General features: G+C 38.0%; 1 protein-coding gene across 1 annotated transcript in view; it reads right to left on the reverse strand.

Moving 5' to 3' along the window:
- kcnd1 (potassium voltage-gated channel, Shal-related subfamily, member 1) overlaps nt 1-22,196 on the reverse strand; it is a 73,414-nt gene that overhangs the window by 47,203 nt on the left and 4,015 nt on the right. The gene's annotated exons all lie outside the window — the stretch shown is intronic.

The raw sequence follows: 22,196 nt of genomic DNA on the forward strand, positions 1-22,196 counted from the left end.
TTAATATAAGATGTCTGGTGGCACAAAGGCACCGGCTTTGCTTACTGTCTTACTGTTCTTCTCAAGTCCTCATGAGCTTCCTCTGGGTTCTGCAGTGTCCTCCAGCTTCTCAAAATCAAGCCAGTGGGTGGATTGTATGGAGTGTATGGGTTTGTATGAATGGATGGATGTATGGATGGATAGACGGATGGATGAACGAACGTATGAATCAGTTTTGAATGAATGAATGAATGAATGAATGAATGAGTCAGCAAGTGTATGGGTTTGTATGAATAAATGAATGGATGGATGAATCGATGGATGAATGAATGCATGAATCAGTTTTGAATCAATGAATGAATTCATTCATTCATTCATTCATTCATTCATTTAGAAGTGGGTGGTTGGGTGGTTGGATAAATAGATGGATGGATAAATGGGCCAGTGGTTGAGTTTGTATGAATGAATGAATGTATGAATGAACAACTGGATGGACGGACAGACAAACAAAAGAACGAAAGACTGAAAGAATGAATAAACAAACAAATGAATGGATGGATGGATGGATGGATGGATGGATGAGTAAACAAACGAATGTGTCAGTTTTGTATGAATGAATGAATGAATTAATGAATGGATGGATGGATGGATGAATGAATGTATGAATGAATCATTCACTGTCTTTACCAGTAGAATACACAAATCACTATTAAAGTTGTAAATATGCCAAATACCACCCTATGAGTATTACTTATTATTATTATTATTATTATTATAATAATTATTATTATTATTATTAATATTAAAGCTACAGAATGGGGTCTTTTTACTTTTTCTCCCTTCATTCCTCCAGCAATCACAATGCCTTGTGTGTTTGAATTCTACTAAATTTCACATGAGATCTTATATATAAAACATACTTGAGGTGTGAGAGGTAAAGTGATAGATTTAAGAATATTTGGTCTCAAAGACATTAAAAAAATTAAAATTATGAAATGCATGAATAGCACCTCCTGCATATGTTCCTGAAAAAAACAGGAATGCAGAAATAAATTATGATTTGTAAAAAGGGTGTAAAAAAAAACAAAAGAAACTAAAGCATTGTGAATAGGAGACATGCTTTAAAGATGTGCGTGGTGCTTTGGGCTACAAAAAAAGGAATTTCTGCATTAAACAGGGTTCCCTCATTTTCCATTATCTCCCAGAAAGATTACATATCAGTTCAGTTTAGCTTCCAGGCATTTTTGCTCAGGTGTGATGAGAGAAGCAAAAAAGTATCCAAAAGGTTTTCCAGGAACCATAACCCAGGCTGAGAACCTAATGATGTGTTTCCTGGCTCAAACAGCATTCCTTTAAACAGCTATCATCTCCTATTATTCCCTAAGGATGCTTTAAGTAGACTTTGTCCATCCTTATACTTTATACTCCTCGGAGAATTTCAACATACTTACTACAGGGCGTTCACCTTCACTGTAACGTTTGTACAAGATGCCAAAAGGGCATGTGGGAGCAGTCAGTGATGAGTCATATTTAACATCTACCTTTTATATTACTGTATTTCAGACTGTGCTACTCATTATTGATTGCTAACGACATGCTCTGCGTCAGGACCCGGGAATTCCTCACTAGATTCAATCTCTAATTCAACCACTTTCTTTATTAGAAAATGTGAGCTAATTGCATTATAACGAACCGACTGAATGATTACTGCATTCATGGATTTCAATCATGATAATTAGATTGCTGTCATGTGTTTTAGAAGAGCAACAACAGAAATTCACTACAGGCACCAGAGTTTGTGAACAGAAATCGGTTACTTGCCAGTTGGAGCCAAAAATGAAAGCCTTAAAATCCAATATGTCAGTTTCTATTTGCAGAAACTGAGGATTAAGCCATGCCTGTTCATCCAAGCCAGTTTAGTCAGCTGCCACAGAAAGCTCAATCAATTTAGCTGAATGAAAAATCGCCCCTTTATTGAAGAAAATGGCTGCCATTTATTAAGAAGTCATAGGGAATGGGGTGAGAGGAACAATTTTTTACTTTTCACCTTTGTTGAAACAAATCAATTTTTCACCATAGATACAAATGAAACTTAAACGTTTTGTGACGCTTTGGCAACCATCTCTGTACTGAGAGGCGGAAAAAAACAGGCTTATGGAAAGGTATGCCCTCTAAATAACAGACTTTAAGTCTAATTGAACATTGAGCTAATGAGAAAGGTGAGGTGAGCCTTGGTTGGAGTGGTTGAATAAAAATACTTAGATTTTCTTTCACATCAATAATTTAACACCTTGGAATCTTTTAATTGTGTTGCAGCAGGTGGTGTTGGTGTCTCACAGCTTCAGGGTTCTGTCCTGAGCTCGGGTTACGGTCCCTGCAAAGTTTTGCGTGTCTTCGCCTTGTTGTTGTTTGGTTTTCGTCAGGGTACTGGCCGGTATGTGGACTTGCTACACAAAATGATCCTTAGCTGTAAATACGTGCTGCGTGTTTTATTCAGGGTGTATACCTGCCTTCATGCTAACTATTCGGATATAAGAAATATTCCTCCCTTCACACTTTGTGTAGAATATATTACAGGTATATGTCTCGAATCTACACAAAATAGGCAGGGGGAATCCGTATAGCTTGCAAAATTTACATTGAAAATGCTGTGAAACCCCTAAACTAGTTCTGATGGAACCAGGTCCCGTTAGAAGTCACATAATAAGTTGAATGTCATCAACCTGTGCACAATTAGTGTCACATGATCTCAGTAAAAATACACTCTTTCCCGGTTTAATTATTTAAAACGTTCCAAATTTGAAGATTGCTTAGACACCATTACATTCATTGTTTATAATGTGCACACTTTCAATTTAATTCAATTTATTTGTTTAGCACTTTTAACAATGGACGTTGCCTTAAAGCGGCAAGTACAGAAGTATAATAAAACATAGAATAAAAACAATAAAGTTTAAAATTAAGTTACTATTTATCCCTGACATTTATCCTTAATGAAGCGCCGACGGCAAGGAAAAACTCCCTGAGATGGTATGAGGACGAGACCTTGAGAGGAACCAGGCTCAGAAGGGAACCTCATCCTCATTTGGGTGACACTGGACAGTAAATAATGTAAATGTAAATAATGTCCTTTCTTCAACAGTTTATATTCACGAAGAATTGTGCATCCAAGAGCTACTAATAGGTCAGTGTGGTTTTTGAGTACATTGTTGACTTAACCCTAATTCCTTCCTGCCGAAAGCTGACTGATGCAACGGCATTTCTTTGTTTATAATGTAGCACAGCACCAACGCTGCCTACAGAAGATCATCTACCAAACATCAGTGACCAGGTAAGTAGGGGATTATTCATGGAAACGGGCAAAGGCAAGGGTACCTCTGAAGTTGCTGGAGAGGAGATCCACAGCTCAGTTGGGAGAATCTGCTCACGGGACCACCGTAGCTCATACACTCCACAACTCACATTTGTAGTTTGACAAAAAGACATGTTGAAGAGGTTCTTTGGTCTGATGAAATCAAAATGTAACATTTTGGCCTAGGTTCATAGCACTATATTTGCCCAACACTGTTCATCATCCTGAAAAAACCATCCATACAATAAAGCATGTTGGTGGTAGCATAATATTGAGCTTACTATTCTCTGGCTAATTTTATAATTGGTTCAGCCTGTCAGAGGCATTGCCCTATTATTTATATTGGTACTACACTACCAGAATGATTTGCCTAAATTTGCCCTTTTTTACTGCACATAATGAAAGCATGTGTAATCACGGACTTATGAAGTAGTTCATTTTACCCAGAATTCTTCTATATACAGTAATAACCAGTTATTATGATTAACAGTCTTTTATCTGGGTTTATCTCAAAAATTAGTATACGAATATAGTCTGGCTCAACAGTCTGTCTCTTGCCCTGTCTGGTATGAAATGACATTGTTTCAGAAAGGAAGGAAGAAAGAAAGAAAGAAAGAAAGAAAAAGAAAGAAAGAAAGAAAGAAAGAAAGAAAGAAAGAAAGAAAATGTGATTAGAGAAAGTTTCATTTTCAGGCTTGTCTCTGCATTAGATCAAGCCTATCTTTCCTCCTACGGGTTCACCATGACTCGCTGATGGACAGTGCATAAAAGTTGCACGAGCAGGGATTGGAATTTCATGTATCTTTCAACCTCCATAGTGTTTATATTACATCACATACTTCCTGTAAACCCAGGCAGCCTTTTGGGAACACTACTGAGCTACATAACTCTGATGAGCCAGGAAAGGCTGCAGTCTATTCCAGTGATGCATTTAACCCCAGCCTCTCTACTTCAGCATCTGGCAGGTATCATTAAACTGACTTCATGCCTTTAGAATAGTGGGTGATCAGATGCAGTGTGTTTCAGTGTAAAGCTAAAACCGATGCTTCCAGGAGCGAAGCAGTGTTATGACGGGTCTTGCGCTGACCTCCCTACCGTGACGACGCTTGTTTTTATAAATAAATGAAACGTCCTACTTTTCACTACTTACAATTAATAGTTAATAGAAAACCTTTTAACATCTCGGTCTTTTTCCATCTCCAGGCTTTTGAAAACGAGAGAAAAATCACAAAGGTGACATACAGGGACCACAGCAGATCGTGCCGCAATACATACGTAGGTGAGCCGAGCTCTCAGCCCTATTGTAAACCTGCCGATAAATCAGAGCGAGGCTAGAACGTGGCAAGCCACAGCATTAGTGTATCAAACAGTCACTCTCTCTCCAGCTCTCTTCCCACATTTGGTGCTGTGCAGACACCCGAGGGCATGCTTCAGTGATTTGAATGAAAATGAAGAGGACGCACGCCAACCGTCTCTTCTGATTACTGTCAGGACTAGGAGTGGCTATAAATTAACATCCTCTCCAGTGGCGCAGGAAGGTGTTAATGGTGTGAAATGGATGGGCGTTTGGGTGGGATTAATTCTGTGAAATCTGTGGCGTTTGAAAAATAAAACTGGCTAATTAAAGAATGCTGGTAAGCATAAAATGAAACTGCTACACTGAGTGTTCTCGTGCAGGTTGGAACAAATACTCAAGTGCATCTATAGTACTTCGAAAAGCTATAGTTCCAAATAGGGTTACTTCTTAGTGCACTTCCTGCTCCAGCACACCCATTTTAAAATCAATAAGGGCTTGTTAATGAGCTGATGAGTCAAGTAACGAGTTCAGTTTGTGTTCGAATAGGGGATCAAAATGTGCAGTGCAGGGAAACACCAGGAGAAGAGCTGGCAAACGCAGCAGTAAATAAAGCATTAGCTAATTAGAGAATGAGAATGTGCAAATTCCACCATTACATTTTTAACATTTCCTCTCTTTTTTTTTTAAATCTCATATGAGGTTTGAAAGATGATTGCTTCTTAACCTCCTAAAGCAAGCTTATGAAATTGGAGCGGAAGCTCAGTCAGCAGAATGCAGATCAGTGGGCAGGGTTTTGAGGGAGTATATCAGCTCAAAGACATGCTCTTTAAACAATCAGGGTTTTTTTTTTCCTAATCAGGCAATAAGCCTTCAAAATCTTTATGAGTGCAATCGAAAAGGTACGGCTTTTTCACTGAAGATAGCCTACGCTAGCCAGTTAGCTGGCACCAGCAGTGAATAGAGCTTTAAATAAACAAACATGGCTTGAAATATCCTTAGAATTCTGCCGGATAAACCAATGTTAGCTAGGCGGCATTAGCATCAAAATCTTTTCTAATGTAATTTGTAGCAATCCTGTCAGGTTAGCTTAATATTTATTAAATATAATCACGAATCCTCACAATTGTTTTCTGAACATCATGTAAGTCAGTTAGTGACATTCACACAAAATAAAAAGTTCTCCAAGACTATCCAGCTAGCTAGGGCTAGAGAGTAAGGGAATAGTATAAATGCTGTATAAATAGTATAAATAATGTTGTTAAATGAGCTTCAGATATCGAGGTTTCCTCGTAGTAGCCAGTGGGATTGAAATAGCAGTGAAAATCCTTTATGCTGATCTGTAAATAGTGTTAGAAGAGAATTTTTTATATAAATCTTGTCAGGTAAGCTGCTGTTAGGCAGCTTGCTAATATTAGTGGTGAGAGTTTTGAACGTTTATATACAGAAGATAGATTTTTTTTTTTTTTAAATCCTCTCAGAAATCCTGTCAGACTAGCTCACGTTATAGATAGCTAGGGTTAGAAGAAAATCTTATAAATATGGTGTTAAATCTGAGTTTCCACACAGTATTCTATGGACCTGAATTCAAGTTGTTGCATAAATACCGTTAGCTGAGAAAAAAATGTAATAGATCCTGTCAGGTAAGCTCTTTTCCAGCAGCTAGCTAATATTCGTGGTGAGATTTTTGAATATTTATACACAGGAGATAGATTTTTTTTAAAAATCCTCTCAGAAATCCTGTCACATTAGTACAGGTTAGCCAGCTAGCTAGTCCCAGAAATCCTGTCAGGTTGCTCTATGCTATCCTATGGTTTGATTTAGGAGTAAAGACTATGACATTTATGAGAACGATTTCAAAATATTTCCTCAGAAACTTTATATAACTCATAAATCTAGTTCTAGCAAGGGAAGATTTTGAATTTGGATATAAATCCTGTCTAGTTAGCTCACGTAAAGTGAATATGAACATTCATGAATGCCAAAACTTTTTTTTGTGTGTGATATATGGCTGCAGAGATCCGTTCACATCTGATCATAGATTATAAATCAGAACCTGTTATCGTTTCCATTCGTGGGTTTTGTCATTTAAATATTCCTACTGGTCCAGAAGCGTATTTCACAGGTCAGTTTTCTTTCCTTCTGCCCTAGAAAGTAGACTTATTCAGTATACAAATACCCAAAACTCACTAATACTTACATGTAACTGATATTAAATGTATATTAATAATTTATAGCGCATAAGTCATCTCTTTACCAGGCGTTTGTTGGTGTAATGCAGACTAATGTTACAACCCAGACGTTGATTATTTTCCAAATAAGTTATTTATTCCTCTTATACCACAGTAATTTTCCTAAGCCCATCGTTTTTTATTGATTAATGTACGATGTAATTTTTATTTATCTGTTTATGTTTACATTTAATATCATAGAACCTTAGTGTCTGTTATTGCTTACATTACATTTAATCTATACATAGCATTTTGTCACAAGTTTTTTGTTGTTGTTGTTCTTTGTTGGGATTTAAACATTTTTTTATTATTATTTAGTGGATACTGCCTATATGTAATTGTTTCGACGAACAATTTAAGAAAAAATTTGTATCCAGCGTCATAAATGAAGATCGAAATAATGGCTACGTGTACACTCCATGTGACGTTAAATATTTGAAATAATTACCAAATTATAACATACATAATGTTCTAATCTTCTTTTTTGAGCACCAAATGTTTATAAAGAGGAATAAAGACAGCTAGACTCTAAAGATGTGAGAGTTTTTCGAGATAACAGACAACTCGCGCAGCAAGACTGATCCAAGGACTTCGCTTAAAGTCAGCTGTGGTTAAGTACAACTCAATTCAAATGCCATTTTTGTCTCCATGTCTGCTGTCACAGGAAGATGAAGATAAAAGTTAAACATCACCTGCCACATGTTGCTCGCTAGTGTGAACACAGAGTAAACTTAGATACCGAATGAAAGGAAACACATAACAAACAGATCACTACAGAAGTTTTTTTTTTAATTTTTTTATCACCCAATCCTGTCACTGTGTGACACTGAGAATGGTGATATGTGTGAGCAGGAACAGGTTTATTGAAAGAAGGATCAAGAGAAGGTGAGAGACGCCACGTCAAGCCAAGAACATGCATTCGAATGTCTCGAAAACGTCCGGATATGACAGAAACGGTGCTGGATAAAAAAAATAAATAAAAAAATACATTTAGCAGACACCCTTATCCTGAGCGACTTACGTTTTTAACTCATTTTATACAACTGGGTTTCAAACTCACAACCTTCCAATCAGTAGCCCAATGCCTTAATCACTAACCTCTCACACCTCATGATATGAAACTTTCTTGATGAAATTACAGTCCTCTTTCGTTGTATTAGCAGTGAGCTAGAAACCTAATGCACATTTACACGCTATACAACATGACATACACTGCCAGCTTGTCATCAACCTATATGTTCAGTGTCCCTGTGGTGCAATATTCAATTCCACGAAAACTCGATGTCACAGACACGGATGGATGCATACAGATACGACCCTGTGGACTTGCGTGCGGAGATTATCAATAGTGAAGAGATGATCGATTCTTTTCCATCATGTTTGAGTGGAAAGAGCTTCCTGGATTCTTCCTAACGTATCTGATTCACTAAGCCTTCACTAAGAAAAGAAATGCTCTCCGTAGCCTCGCTTCACGTGAATGTATCGCTTCCCGTGTCCCCAATTTAAAGCATTCAATCTAACACGCTCCTTCAGATTAGGCGATTCTTCACAGCTGTAAGATCCAGCCATCTTTCCGTCTGATCGCAGGAATGAAACGCATAACAACTTCAGATCATCCTTCACCGCTTGTCTCGTGGCAATGCGACTTTACGGATCCGTTTCCTGTAAACCCTCGGATTTAAATTCCGTCGACCTTGACGGCTCAAACGCTATGAAAGGGTGCTGAAGAAAATAAGATCACCTGAGTAAAAGAGCGGGAGAAAAAGTGTGACTTGAACCGCATCACGCCTGAGAGAACATTTCCAATACAGAAAGCTGCACATCAACAACAAATTGGTTTTGTTAAGCCACCGTGGGCCTCTGTGGGACTTGCCGTCCTGCTCGGTTAGCCGAAGTCGAGATGGAGTTTTCATTGTCTTCTACTTAGCAGGAGTCTGAACAGATAGAAGACGAAGACAGAATACAGATAGGCCTTCTGTTTCTGCTGCAGTTGTGCGGAGCCACAGCCAGAGTTGTTTCTATTTAGTCGAGGTTTAAAATATAGTCAAGTTTCATACTGATTATTTGTACTCTAGCTAAAACGGAATATAGTTTCTGTCATTTCCGTCCCTGGAATCCGCAACAAAATCAGCCTTCCTTGTTACACTGCTGTATTGGATTACTGTCGTTATGTGGTACCACTTAAGATTTCTGTTATCAATAACTTTTAAAAAGGCAAAGCAAACATCGCATCTGCTGAGTGTCCTTAAAACGATAACAGACTAAACAGATACCTCCATTAAACAGTGAAGAAAGTACACAAATAATAATGTCTTATTAAACTTAACTGGTGAATAAAATGATAGATTTGAGTTTAAGATCTTAGGAATTGACCTAGTATTGAATTATGCTATGTGAGGAATAAAACACTGCTGTTTTTATTTACAGCAAAACAATTTAAGACAGAGTGGTGTGATTTTAACCAATACATTTTCCCAGTAACCAGTCGATTTAGAGTAACTGATGGGGTAAGATTAATATTAGCATTTCTGTTCTCAAGCATTTTCAATGGAACTTTGGGGGAGACCTGCTTTTGTGGTTGCAGTGAACTTCATGTATCACAAGAAGAACAAATAGTCTTTCTAGAAAAACAACAATATTCTTTAATCTATTTAAAAAAGGTGTTGCTTCTACAATCGATTGGCTAGCTTAGTGCAGCTTGACATTACTCTTCAATCAAGATGACTCAAACGATGCTAAAAATGCACCTAATGAGCCGTGTCCTTTCACAGTCAGATGGATCACGTCAGCATTTCATCTCCCGCAACATGCCATCGACTCAGTGTAATGAATATACCAGACCTTTTGACCCTCTGTGTCTTCTTCATATATTGGATATACTGAAATAATCTTCAGCCCAGTGTCAGATAAAATACCAGAGGTCATGAGGGCATCAAGGATCAGCCGACCTCTTTATGTCATATCTGTTACAATGCAGGGATAGAATTTGATCCGGATTAGCGCATGACTTGTAAAAGTTGTAGTCTGACCCCAGATTTCGATGATCAAGCTTTCAAGTGCACAAATGCAAATGCTTCTTCAGCTGTAAGACGATAATCCTTAAAACATCAGCCTCTTTTGACTTCTAAGGATCTGCAAATTTGATTAGCGTAGCAAATCCATTTGTCGAACTTTCTTTTCAATTAGATTACGCGTTGCCCATTGCCGATCAGCTATCCACTCAGAGCCAGGACAGCACGAGTGTAAACGTTAATGAAATAAATGAACCCAATAAATGCATAAATGAACGCGCTCGGTGCATAAAATGAATAAACGGCATCATTAGCACCACTTTTAGCACGTAAACACAATGACTTACAAACAACCTCTACAGTAATATCCTCAGGAATAATCCAATTAATTCTTCTGCAGTGAGAGCGTTATCTTCGTCAGGGATAAGGAGTCTATCCTGGGAACTCTGGGAGAGAGACAGGACCAATCTATCGCAAGGTACCAAGCACACATTCACACCTAGAGGCAATTGTGGCATAACTAATCGACTGACTGGAAGGTTTTTGGGAGGAAACTGGAGAACTTATAGGATAAACCTTGGAGGAAAACATGTGAAGCTGCACGTAGACAGTAACCTGAGCTCAGGAGAGAACAAGGGACCTGCGATGTTACCTGCTACTCCACCATGCCACCCTGTTTAATACAGTTTAGCCTTATTTACTGTAGAATTATTCAGTACAGTGGAACCTTGGCATACGATTGCTCTCCCTTATAAATTTTCACCTTAAGAATTGAAATTTTGTAAATTTTTGGCATACGAACGAACGCAACCGAATGTTTGCATATATCCGGGAGCCGTCCAAAACTTGTTTGTTTCAGCTTGTTCGAAAAGCCAAGCGAAGTTTACAAATTTTACGAATTTTTTTTCAGTCAGTGAAAGCTGTTTGGAAAGAGTCAACCCACGATTGTTGACAGATCAGTGGTGTGAGTGATCTGTTCTATTTTTAGCCCAAGCTTGGTGGCACGACTTGTGAGGAGCCTTGACATGGAATGCTTGGCTTGGGTCAGTTCTTTGTAAGCAGCCATACAGTTTACATACACTTCGTATTGGGAATATTGCTAATATTTTTTGGGCAGCTGGAACGGATTACTATGGGAAATTATGGTTAGATCTCACCTCCAGAACAAAGTAAATTCGTATACCACGGTTACACTGTAATTCATAAGTCATTAATTACTCAGTCATACCTGGTCCTGATCTAACATCTGAAGGTCACGCAAGCTTAACAAGAACAACAATTTGGTTAACAAGACAATAGTTGAAACTTGTTATTGATAAATTGTACGTGAAAACATATAAAAGCTAACGCTAATAGATTTTCTCTATATATCAACATATAGAATAGCAAAAATAATGCACATTTGGAGTACATTCATACATTGTGACTTTTACCTGACAAGAACTAAAGCTTTTTCCCAGAGTTCCACCTGTTTTGGGGTTACCCATGTGGTGTGGGTTATTGGTTCAAATGAAAATAGACACTAAGAGTTTTAGAAATTTGTAGTTTTTCCATAAGTATTTTGGTTTTCTTATTTTTACTAGCCTACTAGGGGCAATATATTGATGGAGCAGGTTCACAAAAACAAAAATTGGTTAGGTTTCTTCACACAAGTGTTCAAAGTAAATGGTGATATCCGACCCATTTTGCATCAAAGAAGTTGGTTTCTTCTATGTATAGGTCTGTATTCTAAATATATCTATTGATCCCAAAGATTTGATTTAATACTAGAAGTCAGAGTGCATCTGAATCTTTTTTCTTTTACTGTAATTAAAGTTGGGTCAGAATTGATCATGGTAACCCCTCCTTGTCCTCTTCAAGGCTCTTTCCTCTTTCACAGTAGAGATGACATTAGTATCTACATTTAACAGAGATTCATCTGATATTTTCAAGCTTCAGAAAAGTTCCTGATGAGGACGAAGTGCTAACGTGGAAGGTCATAGGTTTTATAAGACTGGAAGCATACTAATGATTAGATATTTACTATTAAAATGTAGACACACTCGCCTGGTGTGATTAACAACCAAGAGAAAGATACAGTAACTATTTTCAGACTCGAGTCATTACAACTTGGCATCTACATCCGGCTATAAAGAGAAAGGACAACACCAAGGTCCCAAATAATGAAGTCTGCATATCCTACAACTCTGTCTGTGGAGTAGCTTTACTCATGTAAGGCAGGTATATACACAAGGTACCACAGATAAGCTAGACAAATTCCATTAATTGTGCAGATTTTATGTTTGGAAAGACATTTGAGATCTTTCAGGTGCTGTGTTGGTTAATTCAACATAAAACTGAGAGCTGTAAAGTGACATCCTTCAATGGTACCAGTCTTACAGGCATTTTTTAACTAGCCAATGTGTTCATGAAACAGCAGCATTAAGAGTAAAATTTTCCTTGTGTTGTTCAGTGGATTATCAGATAAGCAAATAAACAATAAAGAAATTGATGGACAACACATCTACACTTTTGGGCAAAAAATAAATGGGCAAGCCAAAAAGTAAAAGAAATGCAGTCTTCTGAATTTAGTAATGTATAAATACAACAAAAAAACAACAGTAGAGACTGAACACGCAAGTTAATATAGACGTCTTTAGTCTTTAGAAACTTGCAGACAGCATTTAAGACATGAACACGTCAACGTTTCATTCAGTTTCACTTCATCCCTGTCAGGATTTACTGGGACAGTTCCTTGCCAGACCTTTAGGGGGTCCACGCAAGTGGTTGATTTATGTATCACCGTGTTATTCTCATGTGGGCAGTGCCACGCCCTTCACTAATGTGTTTTCCCGCTTCCTCATCTTTCCCTTGTTTTCCCTTGATGTGCTGCCCTATATGTTTGTCCTGCTGTCTTGGTCAGTGTCAGTCATTATATTTATATAGGTCGACTTTGTAGCTTGCGTGTGTGCCGTAAGGCCGGACGCCGTGTTATCTAGGTTTTTATGGCATTGTCATGTTTTGTTTAGATTATCGAAGTTTCCATGTCATAGTTAGACTTTGTTTCTGTTTTGTTTAATGTAAGTCTTTGTTTTGTTAACTAAAAGCAGTGCAGGCACTGAGGGTGATTGAGCTTATGGCGGAGATCTGGGTTCGTTCCCCGCCACTGATGGCGTCCGCCCCTGTTTGTTACAATCCCACAGATGATAGACAAGCTTTCAAGAAGCGTAGTAACATAAAGTGGGTTTGAAGCCCGGTTTCTGCCCCAGAATGGAACTAGATTACGAACTACAAAAGCAATCTATGTAACATTCAGGATTCCAGGACATTAGCTAGTTTTTAACTTCTGGCTAAATCTAATTGATCAGACGTCTAAATCTCAATAAATCAAGCTCCAAGGTGACGGATTTTTATCAACACATTTCTACCAATACATTGTCTTTGTAATATTACCATCTTATGCAGGAAGAGCCATATATAAACATGAATAAACTATGTGTTGATGATTAGGTTTTCTGTAAGGTGATGTTTAATTATTATTTTTGAAAGGAGTCTCCAGTGTCATGACTGTGTAACAGTAATAAAACAGGAAATCTAGGTTTTTTGTGGCACTGGAAACACTTCAGAACTTTCATTTATTTATTTATTTTTCTAGTACAATGACAATTTACTTTTTTTATGCAGAAACGATACAGAAGATGAAAATATATATCATTTATATAATATAAAAAAATCTTAATAAAAAAACTTTTATTATTATTATTATTATAGTTTATTATTCCTATAACCTCATGCCTTGTCATGTTTTATTACAAACGTACAGTATATAAAATCTGTTCAAACCCTTCTACCAGTATACGGCATTCCATTTTGCCTCGACTTATCAGACAATTTCCGTCAATATAAACAAATGAATTATTTTATGGCCGTGAGTCTGCTCTAAAATTAGACCGTTGGCTTTCAATGTGTTTTTCCTTCAGTTAGATAAGCTTACACAGAATTTTAGTGGACCTTCACATTTTAGATGCAGAAATAAATTTTCTTTGAAGAAAAAAAGTAACCGTATGTTTTTACTGTAACGTATCTATGAATATTTTGCCCCTACTAGGCTAGAAATACTTAAGAAACACTACTGTCTACTTTCATATGAGCGATTAATTTCCACTGTGTACAGAAAAATGACAAAGAAAATCAATGCTGAACATGGGCATGACAAAAACGGCCCATTTTGCAATGTTTGTCAGACAGAATGGGGAAATCTAAAAAGAAAAATACATCCCACTGTATTTTTGACTGAAATGAGGCATCCTTGTGCCTGCTAACTTGATAGTATTGGAATGCAGAGCGATAATATTCTGATCCTTTACATCTTCACCTTTTACTTCTTTTGGAATTACTGACTACTACAACACACACACACACACTCTGTGTGACAGACATTTTGGTTCACCCATGTTCGGACGTTTTTTAATGGAACTGGTGAATAAAGATATGAGACTGCTTGACCTGAGAAATCTGCATTGGTGCAATCAAACTTTTCCAAAATAAGTTGTCTCAGAGGGCATTTGAGACATCTTCTAAGTGGGACAGCCTTCATTATCACAGTTCTATGCAAAGCTGGCCGAAACTATGTTTGTACCTAGGTGGTCACTTTTCTAGGAACTATTATAAGCTCTCTCTCTTTCTCTCTCTCTCTCTCTCTCTCTCTCAGAACATTCTGTATATCTGCCATGTGACTGGTTTCTCTCATCGTAGCTCGATTGTGTGAAATCTATAAACACATTACCTCATGAATATACAACTCGGCATGGCTCCACGGATAATGCTCTGGAGTACTAAAGTGTTAGAAGGTTGTGAGTTACCATAGTAGAGTCCTACTAGGGGAGCAAGACCCTTAACCTTGAACCTCGAGTTGCTTTGGTTTAAGTCTCAACCAAATAATCGAAATCATTTTCAAGGATAGGAAAGAGAGTTCCTCAGCACAATTTCATACATTTCTTCATCACCAGACTGCAGTTGGCTGAGGGCCACGCCTTGTACAGTGTTCCTGAGTTCACGGCTTTCTATTACTCTTTAAATCATTCCTTACCTAGCACTCTTAAAACTCGTCTTGGCTAGGAAGGTTTCTCCTATTATTCACTGGACTGCAGTGATCATCTACACCGCGAGGTCCTCTGGGTCTTGGATTGTTCAAGGACAGCTCATGTCCCAGAAGACACTTATATAAGCTAATGGCAGATGGTGAAAGAAGGGAGTCTGAGGCTCTGGGGAGAAGAAAAGACGCCAATGGGACTAAAGAGTGCACATCCTCTAGTGAAGAAAAGGATTATTCTCTTTTTTCCCCGCTAACATTTCCATTGACATCATCACATCAGGTGTCTGCTGTCAAGGGGCCCTGAGGGAAGGTTCTTTGAATGACAAAGAGAAAGACAGATCAAATTAAACGGTTGCTTTCTTTTCTTCTTCTCAAACATAAAAAAGTTGGGAATATACAGTGAAATGAGTCACCGTCAAACATCAGAATGTGATCTTCAATAGATTCAATTGTTAGATTTCATTTCTAATTAAAAGTTGACTTTTGTGATTTAAACTCCTTTCATTCATCTTTCATTTTCACTTCGGTTTCCCTCAAAGCCACTCAACTAAGTGCTTATAGTGGTGCAGTGGGACTCAGGTCTTTCTTTATCCTTTCGTCTGCCGGCTGTACACCCTTCTCAAAGAGAATAGCTTAGAAAGTTTCAAATTTCATGCTAATACTGCCGTCAGCGCCACTGAGTTCATCATCATGTAGATCATGTAGATGGTTAAGACACTAGACTGCAAATCTGTGAGTTCAAATCCCAGGACCACCAAACTGCCACTGCTGGGCCCTCGATCAATACTTTTAACCCTCAACTGCTCAGTTGTATAAATGAGTTAAATATAAGTCTCCCCGGATAAGGGCGTCCTCCAAATGGCTTAAATGCAAATAAAATCTAAATCACTATCTAGTTACGCCATGCCTCTGCTATAACCAAGAGAATATATATCATCGAGCTGCACTTCATTCTGGGACTCTGAGTCCACGATTTTTCTCCAACATCTCCACTACACGTCTGGATTCTCTACTTTCCCAATGACGTTCAACATTGCTGATAAACGGTAAATGAGTAAAGACTCATTGCTAACTCAGTAAAGATTTACCTAGCAGCAAAACCTGACTGTTATCCAAAACTCTAACATCAACACAAACAAACGCTGGAATAACGAACATACAGCTCTAACAAAGAAATTAGCACCAGAATTGGCAACTGCATCACACCGACTACAACACAAATCTATTTAATACGTTTCAGGGTGGAGTTTTCCTTTCCTTGTCTCCTAACAACAGCTGAAAACAACAAAGAAATGAGAATATTTTTTCAACACAGTAGAAAATTAGATTGAGATTAGCGTGATAACAGTGAGTGAATCAAATTTCAGATACAATCCTGCACTCCTTCACAGGAATCTCCAAAGATTTAGCTCTGTTTTGATTGGTACACGTTCCTCCTAGTCTTTTTCCGCACACCAAGGCTAAAACATGGCGTTTAAACAGGCTTTCAGTGGGAAACGCGAGCCTCGTCAGCCGTGGCTGCCTGGAACACGAATGCATCTGGGGATCTTTGTGTTATCTGGGCAGGAACACGTGCACGCACAAACGCACACACATGCATGCAGATGTACTCATTTACACAGGCGTTCGTTAGCATGCACAGTGAAGCATGCAACCTGTGGGAGCTGCTTTGTGTATGCGTGTGTGCATTTTTGATTATTACTCTGATACACGCAGTGTATGTGGATATCATGGCGACGCCGATCGTTGTGAAAATCGCACTGAAAATGACAGCAGTGTCCTTAAGCTAGATTTTGGAGAGTTGTTAGTAGCTGAAAATGTGAAGCACTAGTCTCTGATGAGGGTTTCCCTATAGAGCCTAAAGTTAAGACGCTTTACAAGGCTGGCTGCACCTGAAACACAGTGAATGCACATCAGTGTAACCTTGAGGAAAGCTTTTCAAGGCTGTTTAATGGAAAAATTGCTTTAAAAAAAAACCCCACTGCAGCAATTTCCTGGCTATTACACCGAACGTGTCCTAATCTTCAAGGCTTTTATGACCTGCAACAGGTGTCCTAGAGCATTACACACTGACATCGATCAGGTATCGATTACTTCAGATACATTCCGAGCGTTACCAGAGCACAGACCTATGCGTGCTGTGTTTATCATTACTGTGTGACGTGAAATCAATACCTCATGACAATACTATCAATCTAGGAATAAACAAAAAGAGCAGGATCTTATGGCATATATGTAGTGCAACGCTACCATTCATTACGGAGAGCAGAACCTTCTCTGCTGGGGTTCTACCATCTCAGTGTATCAGTATTGGCCTGGTATCACTATGTCTTAAACCCTGAAGCTTGTTAAAAAGGTATTTGAATAAAACATTGCCTGTTAGGGATGTAACCGAATCAGAACGAACAGATACCGTCCTAAATGCAGATACAGATATAATAGGAGGCACACTGTGTTATGAAATCTTGGCAGAAAGGCTCACAGGCTGCCTGCTTAAGCCTAGATTTGTGCATCATGACTGGAATCCTGGGAGAAAAAAACCCGGAGATGATACGAAGAAGAAACCTTGAGAGGAACCCGGGTGACGTCAGATGTGATTAGATTGAGATATGACACGCATTATATAGCAAGACCACATTCATGTTAATGTGGCATCTCGTGATGTATTTAAACAATTCATTCGTTCATCCTTAGTAACTGCCCGGTCAGGGTCATGGTGGATTAAAATTAGGCTACTCGTTTGGTCATATTTTCCGAGTCAGAACCTACTAATTGAGAAAATATTGCAAGCAGGTAAAAGCAGAAAATTATAACTGTGGGAGAGGGATCTGAAAAAAATAAAATAAAACAAAAACAGCTCCTTGCAGTAATTATGAGCTGGAGTCATGGAGCTGAGGCTGAGGAACGTAGACACTGAGACATAAATTCATACACCATGCTGACAGTGCCGCCGTTTCATTTGAGTTTCTTTTCCAGCATTTTCCAGTGTTTCTGAGGCAAAGTGGTAAGACGACCTCTGAAACAGGTCACGCCCACTTCGGGTGAAAAATGAATACAAACGTTTGGAGCACTACTCGGAGACAGACACATAATGTCTGAGTGAAATTCTTACTATCTATAGCTCGGAATTCATACCAGTTTTGAAGTGCTCATGATGTACTGATGGTTCATATGAAGCTCGTATGAAACTAGACACTCAGGATTTGTAGATTTTTTTATTTCTCTTTCGTCCTAGCCTACTAGGGATGATATATTCATAGCTCCAACAAAAACATTTAGCTTCCCCCACAATTGGTCAAGTGGTTAAGGTTCTGGGTTTTTGAGTGAAAGATCAGGGTTCAAGGCCCTCAAACCCCCCTCCAGGGTGCTACATTATGGCTGACCCCGCTCTCTGACCCCAACCCTCCAAGGATGGGATATGCGAAGAAAGAATTTCACGGTGCAGTAATGTATATGTGACAAATATATATGTAAGGCTTAAGTAAATGTTGATATCAAACCCATTTCTGCTCTCTGAGACGCCCCAAGTGCTTGTTGATCTATAAAGCATCTAAAATTGTTTTGTCTTCTGTGTAAGGTTATCCAACAGAGGGAAAAACACACGTCTCACACTGAAACAGAGTCCTGACTCATTTTATATCAGACTTGTGATGATAAAATAGTTCATTTGTTTATAGCGATGTCTGACAACTGGTGGATGGAACACCAGTGTACTGGTTAAAATGCTCTAAAACTAAATAAATAGCATGATGAGATATAATAATAATAATAATAATAATAATAATAATAATAATATACAGAATGTTGTATAATACACAATGTAAACTGATAGCTGTGTGTGTGTGTTTGTGTAGAAAGTCTGTATGAAAGCCAGTCATACGAGATGATCTATGAAGAAAAAGACGATTATTTAATAACCATAGTTTAACAACTATATGATCAGCTGAAACATGAGAAATAGCATGATTCATTTATAGTCTGCTACAACGTATGGTCAGATTAATGCTCCTGCTGAGAAATGGATTGTGGTCATTAACACTAATGTGAATTTGATCTCTAAACCAACCCAATTTATCAGGATGTCACGGCGCAATTTATAATCCTGCGCAAAATAAGAACCTGGGTTTGCTACAGCATTGTTTTAAAAAGAATAATATCAATAAATAATCAATAAAGCATTGTTGCGTGTGTTTAAATGCAACCCAGTGATACACACTCATCTGGTCTAATACATGCTGTATATAATACTACTACATAATAGTTCCAAAGTCATAAGGGTCATGGTTATAATCTAATAAAGTGCAATGAAATCAAGATTAATTAAACAGAAAAATATTAATAGACCTGCAGGGAAATGTATCTGAAACTGGACTCACAGTAAACATGTGCTGAACAGGCGGTTCTGGATCCGCAGTCTTGAAATCACCTGTACGTGTACTGTATAGAAGTTTCTAGACCACACGCTTTTGCACTATTTAGCTGGCAGTAGTAACACCGTGTAGAATAAAACACAAAAATAAATGAATATAAAAATCATAAATAACGATCTAATCATAGCCCTATTAAGAATGTATTGAGATTGAGTCATTAATATGCATAGTCATAATCACCATATTAATTTTCTATCTTTACAAATTCGTCTTAATTTAGTAGCCTGGAGTCCACCCACCCAACTGGTACGTCTATTTCACAGCGTTTAGTGTTGCTTAATACGCATCGCTCTATTAAAGATTATTACCTCAACACTATATATAAATGTGGAAAAACAGAAAGCTTAAAGGAGACAAAAAAAACAATGATGTGTCTGGATTTGCAAGCTTGCCACAGAAGGAGTCTGGAAATGAAATTCCAAACAATTATCCTTCCATATTGTGTGTAAAATGCATGTATTTAATACCACATAGCCAGATAGTGCTACTATTTTTATTTTACTTTATTACAGCTTGTAGAGTAGATATTGTGCAAGACGATTTGTCTTAACATTTAAAGTCAGAGTCATATTTAAGTGAGACACGCCAAACCAACATAACCCTTTTTCCCAGTACACCAACGTTCCTTACCGCCGGCAGAATGGAAATCGACTTGTTGACCAGTTGAAGGATTTTTCTGGCTGCGAGTCTGGTATAAAATGCATCGAGACTCTGTCGGCTTTCAGTGTGTTTTAGACATGTGTTTTTTTTCCCTCTGTTGGATAACCGTGCACAGAATTTTAGTGGATGAAGATAAACACCTTCAAATTTTAGTTCAAGCACTTGCTGCATCTCAGAGAACAACCCAAAACAGGAGCAAATTCTATTTTGAGTTTGTACTGAAAGGACTGAAAGATTTTAGCTTCCACATGTCTCTTCTGTCGCTATAACAAGGAGTCAAATACCGTAAATGCTACAGCTAAACACCTAGATTGCACTAAACTGCCTTCCTTATGAATTGTCACCTTAAGAATTGAAATTTTTGCAAGAAATTTGCATCGGCATACAAAGTATTTTCAAAGAATGAACCGAACCGAACGCTGGCTAAGTCACGTGTACGTCCAGGAGCTGTTCAATACTTGTTTTTGCGTCAGTCGAAATCCAAGCAAAGCCAATCAAAGCGAGTTTACAAAATTTACAGTCAGTGAAAGTTGTTTGGAAAGAGTCAACACACGATACCAGCGTTGCCTTCGGCATGCGTTCAAAAGCTAGGTGATTTTATGGGTGTTTTTTTGTTGACAGATCGGTGGCGTGGGTGATCTGTTCTATTTTTAGCCCAAGCTTGGTGGCACGACTTCCTGTGAGGAGCCTTGACACGGAATGCTTGGCTTGGGTCAGTTCTTTGTAAGCAGCCGTACAGTTTACATACGCTTCGTATTGCTAATATTGTTCATCTTTTTGGGCGGCTGGAACGGATTATCTGCACTTACATTATCTCTTATGGGAAAATTCATTCCGCAATACAAACTCTCGCCTTAAGAACGAAATAAATTCATATGCCAAGGTTCTACTGTATCAGAAATAAATCAGATAATCATATGCTGTGTTTATAAACTGTGCTTCCATCCAAGCAGACTTGTCTTGTTATAAACACACACACACGTTGAACATAAGCCAGACGGCTGTGATACTCTTCCTCCTTCCATCCATCCATCCATCATCGTGAGAGATCATGCTGTATCAGTGAAAAAAGACATACAGCCCACACACACATCTTCTCCCTCCCACGTGCTGTACCTAATCACCAGCAATAATGTGACAGGCTCCTGTAATTTACTCCATATGGATGTTAAACGGACTGCTGTCATGTTTACTCTCATCTAGCCGAGCAGCACACACCCCTCTGATGCACAGTAAAGGATTTGATTTGGATAGGAAATGCTCGGGCTATCTGTCTTACACAAGCTACTTTTCAGAAGACAGAAGGATTCATAGCCAATCCATCCTGAATCATAAGCAGAGGTGCCAACGTCGCTAAAAAGAAAATCCTAGTAGTAGTAGACAGAGAGATAAGCACAACAGACTTTGCACCATACTTCAGTACGAATAACAGCAAGGGGAAAGGGAAAGGTTTGGAGCGAACGTTGCTTTTATAGCAAGCATCTACTCACTAGAGTAAGATTCACAAATGTACAGGTCGAAGTTCACCTACAAGCGAAATTATCCACTACTAGAAGGAAAATGTGGATCTTTCACAGCTGTGTCCTTTCCCTTTCAGTGAAATCCCTTTTCTGATTTATGGGTTTGGGCTGAAAAGGCAGAAAAGCATCATATTAAGGTGCCGCCATACGGCTTTAACATTGTCAAAAATCTTCAACGCTTCAGCATTTAAATGATGGTACTTCTGAGTAAGATGTGGAAATGTTACTACTTCGCAGGTGCGTATGAGAAAATTCAATACAATTCCATTTATTTAAGGAGTGGACATTTTCACAAAGCAGCTTTACGGCAATAAAAAACAAAGTTAAAAATCATCATTTATACTTTATTTATCCCTAAGAGCAAGCCAGAGGCAACGGTGGCAAGAAAGAAGTCCCCGAGATGATGTGAGGAAAAGTCGCTACTGCGCAGGTACATGTGAGGAAATTCTATTCGATTTTATTTTGTTCAATTAAATTTTATTTATAGCTTTACACTAAAATATTTTTTTTAAATGAAAAAATGAATTATAAAATAGTTATTCAAAATTATTTTATTAATAAAAATATATATTATGTTTATAAAATAAAAATCTAGAATATTTATATATATTAGAGTTAGTGAAAATATATTTATTATTATTTATT

Source organism: Hemibagrus wyckioides, linkage group LG05 (genome assembly GCF_019097595.1).
Source record: "Hemibagrus wyckioides isolate EC202008001 linkage group LG05, SWU_Hwy_1.0, whole genome shotgun sequence".
NCBI classification, from domain to species: domain Eukaryota; kingdom Metazoa; phylum Chordata; class Actinopteri; order Siluriformes; family Bagridae; genus Hemibagrus; species Hemibagrus wyckioides.